The sequence below is a fragment of the Trichechus manatus genome, unplaced genomic scaffold (genome assembly GCF_000243295.1).
Source record: "Trichechus manatus latirostris isolate Lorelei unplaced genomic scaffold, TriManLat1.0 scaffold00025, whole genome shotgun sequence".
Lineage (NCBI taxonomy): Eukaryota > Metazoa > Chordata > Mammalia > Sirenia > Trichechidae > Trichechus > Trichechus manatus.
Window position 1 is genome coordinate 1566007 of NW_004443961.1, and position 4343 is coordinate 1570349.

A 4343-nucleotide genomic window follows, 5' to 3' on the forward strand; every position below is an offset into this window, starting at 1 on the left:
AACAGCCAGATCTGCTGTTACACTAATTTCACGTATTCTCATCTCATTTCAAAACCACGTTATTCTTCCAGCTGCATATCTACCAGCCATTTTCTTCTGCAACCTGTAGGTTTCCTGCAGAGAGAGGACAATGGGAGAGGTAAGTGAGAGAGATGATTTACAAGGCTTTTTTTTTTTTTTTTTTCTTTCTGCTCTAATTTACAGGAAAATCACCCTTGCATGGGAAGACAAGTTAATCTTCCCATCACTGAAGGATTCATCATGATGGAAAACAGTGAATAAACAGAATATATTTTATATTAGTAATACTGAATATATTTGGTAGTAGTAGTTCTTTGGTGCCCTGGATATTAGTAGAAATGCCTTATCTTTTTAACTGAAAGAATGTTTGTCTTTATTTCAGACAGTACTACCCTCTATTCTTTTGCAAGGGTTAATTTTTTATCTATTACAGAGGAGTCCCTGGGCAGTGCAAACGGTGAAGTGCTCAACTAGTAGCCGAAAGGCTGGCAGTTCAAACCCACCCAGAAGCATCTTGGAAGAAAGGGCTGGCCATCTGCTTCTGAAAGATCACAGCCTTGAAAACCCTATGGAGAACAGTCTTACTCTGACACAGGTGGGGTCTCCGTGAGTCAGAATCAGCTCGACAGCAACGAATAACGACACCACTACTCCAGTATGACCTCGTCTTAGCTAATTATATCTGCAAAAGCCCTACTTCAAGTAAGGTCACATTCACAAGAACTGGGCATTAGGATTTCAGCATCTCTTTCTCGGGGACCCAAAGACACAGCTGAAACCATGTCACCGGATGTCCAGCACCTTGGGAAGTTACAAAGTGGACACGGAGTTTCCCACTCGCTCTTGAGCTGGTTCCCCGTGGCATCTCTGTGCATACTGCCTACAGCTCCAGAGGCAACTGGGAAGGAAAGAAGGGTCATAGAGGGATTCAAAATATTCAAATGACACATGGTTTCAGGTTGGGGTGGCTTGATTTGTGTGCTTTGTAATAAATGCAGTAAGAACACCGTTCATTTCCAACTCTTCAGTAGGATGAAGCATTAGTAACTATTTCTTCCAAAGATAAACTTGATTACATTACTTATGTATACTATGTACATTGCATTAGAGGTAAAAAATGCACCAGGGTTAAAAAAAAATTAATAATATACAGCTTTTGAAAATGAGTGTTTTCTTATCCACTGCTAATAACAGCTTCGATTATTAAAATGAAAGGATCTTAAACATGCAACTCACCTTCAGGTCTTGGTACTGCTTGTTTGCTTTTACACATTTTGCTAAACTTGACAGACAATCTAGAAATAACATCTCTGCTCACTTTCAGTTGCTCATTTTGATACCAGCGCTGTGCTTTTGTGTAGGGGTCTCTGACATATGGGGAGAACCGTGTGAGAGAAGTGAAAAAAAAAAAAAAACCAGGAGCTTTGAAACCACAAAGACTCAGGTTTTAAAGCCACGTATGTCCTGGAGGTTTGGGGGTGCCTAGTTAAGTAGCAATTCTAATCTCAGTTTTTTAAATTTGTACACATGAATGAAAATTAAATAGCTAACATTTGTTGCTGTTTTTGTTAGCTGCTGTCGAGTCAGCCCCCAACTCATGATGACCCCGTGCACGACGGAACGAAATGCCGCCCGGTCCTGCGCCATCCTCATGATGGGTTGTGGATGGGACCATTGTGATCCATAGGGTTTTCGTTGGCTGATTTTTGGACTTAGATCACCAGGCTTTTCTTCCTAGTCTTAGTCTGGAAGCTCCATTGAAAACTGTCCACCATGGGTAACCCTGCTGGTATTTGAAATACTGGTGGCGTAGCTTCTAGCATCCCAGCAACATGCAAGCCACCACAGTATGACAGACTGACAGATGGGTGGTAGAGGGCTTCATTTACTCTATTTAAAATAAAAATTTGTTACCTCAAAGAGATTACAATCTAATGAGGAAGACAGAACACACACAAATAGCTACAATAAACATTGTAAGGATGCCACAAAGTGACAGGGATCTTAGAAGAGGGAGGAAGGGGATGCTGGGAATGACTTGGTAGAGCTGTGACTTCCTGGCTGGCACAACAGAAACAGTACAGACGGACAGTAACACTTACACATATTCCATCTGGCCACCTACTCTTCTCAACCCCCTTCTCAACTCCTACCAGTATTTCAAATAGCAGCAGGGTCACTCATGCTGAACAGGTTTCAGCAGAGTTTCCAGACCAAGACAGACTAGGAAGAAAGGCCTGGCAATCTGTTTCTGAAAATCAGCCAATGAAAATGAATTCTGGCCAATGAAATAGGAGTGGATGTGTGTTCTTATAGGCTGAAGAGGTGCGAAGCCCATGTGCTGTTATCCAGTCTCCTCCACCGCTTTGCTATCTGAGGTGACTTTGTGTTCCAAAAGGCTCAGCTACCAGATGTTAGAACCTCCATCAGCCCAGATCTCTGAGTATCTAGGTGGAACATAGCCCCCTGCCAAGCATGAGGGAGAAATAAACTTTTATTGGGTTAAACCGTCAAGGTTTGGGACTGTTTTGTACAACAGTATAGCATAGCCTATCCTAACACAGGCTGGTAGGTGCTTCCCCCGCCCCCCAGGGTTTTTATGGTTTTATTTAGCACAAATAAAACTTGCAAAGAGCTGTCTATTCATTTTCTTCGCTGCGCACCTGGCGCTGGGCTTAGCGACTCTCATGGCCAGCTGAGCTGCCCTTCCCACGACAGCTTTGCGGTTCTTGGAGGAACCGCGGTGAGCAATCTCAAAGCGCTTCCTGCTCCTTGACACTGTGGACCAGGAACTTGGGGAAGCCACTGGGCAGCATGTGCCATTTTCTTGCTGCTTCCATAACCAGCGTCGGCACCAAGATCAGGCCCTTAAATCGTCTCTGCGCCCTGTTGTCAGTTCCACTGGGCTTGCGCCAGCTCCGCTTAATTTTCACATAACGGCCTGATCAGTGCCTGATGAACTTCTTGGTCCTCTTTTGGAGGATCCTGGGCTTCACCAGGGGCCTGGGGGCAGCCGTGACACCGGTTAGAGATGGCTGCCACCTCCGTAGGCAGCAACAAGGAAGAGAGCAGGTAGATGCTTCCATAACGACTACTCGAAGCCATGTTACCGTGCCATTAGAAAAGCAAGTCTCTGTCAGACAAAAGGGAGGCAGGGGTGGCTCAGCGGTGGAATTCTCCCCGTCCACGCAGGAGACCCAGGCTGAATTCCCAGCCAAGCCACCTCATGAGTAGCCACCACCCGTCTGTCAGTGGAGACTTGTGTGTTGCGATGATGCTGAACATGTTTCAGCATAGCTTCCAGACTAAGTGGGAGTAAGAAGAAAGGCCTGGTGATCTACTTCCAAAAATCAACCAGTGCAAATCCTATGGATCACAAGGGTCCAAGCTGCAGCCAACCACGGGGATGGCACAGGACCAGGCAGTGTTCATTTCCTTGTTCACGGAGTCGTCAGGAGTCTGGGCCAACTAGCGGACAGCTACCAGCAACAGCGTCTACCCTGATTCCTCTTCCTCAGCCCTGGGTACAGACCCAGTGACTTCTTTTGACCCACAGTTTTAGTTCTCATCTCCCCGGTGGTGGACACCTGTGCTATTGCCACAAGCCGACCCCTCCTCAGGCCGCAGGTAATGGACCCAGGTGTTAGCAACTGACTCAAGCGAAGCCAACGAATCTCTTTGCCATAATTTTTCTTTCTTTCTTTTTTTATTGTGTTAAATATATGTGTAACAAAACATTTGCCACTCCGCTATTCTTCACATGTTTAATTCAGTGACATTAATTATGTTTATCATGTTGTGCTATCATCATCATTAGCCATTTCCAGATTTTTCCATCACCCTAAACAGAAGCTCAGTGTTCCCTAAGCAATGAGTCCCCTTCTCCCCTCCCTCCCACTCACTCCAGTAACCACTAGTAAACTTTTTTTTTTATCATTGGGGTTCAAGAGAAAGTCAACTTCATTTCTTTCCCCCGGCTAAAACTCTAAGAAAGGGAGACTCAGGAGCTGTCAGCGGCCGTGTTTTCTGATGCCTGAAGAAAGCTGGTCAGCTGGAAGGGGATGGAGTGCGCAGGCGAAGAGAAATGCTGAGCAAGAGAGGGGGACGTCGGGCGGCGTTAAGACCCTGCTTCTCCTGGTGGCGCAGCGGTTGAGAGCTCAGCTAAGACAAAAGGTCGGCAGTCGGAATCCAGTAGCTGCTCCTTGGACAACACTATGGGGCAGTTCTACTCTGTTCTATGGAGTCGCTGTGAGTCAGAACCCACTCGATAGCAAGGGGGGTGGTGGTTTTTTTTTTTTGTTTTTGTGTTCCAGCTCCGCCCG

General features: G+C 45.9%; 1 pseudogene; it reads right to left on the reverse strand.

Annotated features, from left to right (window-relative positions):
• Positions 1-2660: 2660 nt before the first annotated feature.
• On the reverse strand, positions 2661-3107 carry LOC101353900 (60S ribosomal protein L32 pseudogene; annotated as a pseudogene).
• Positions 3108-4343: the final 1236 nt, after the last annotated feature.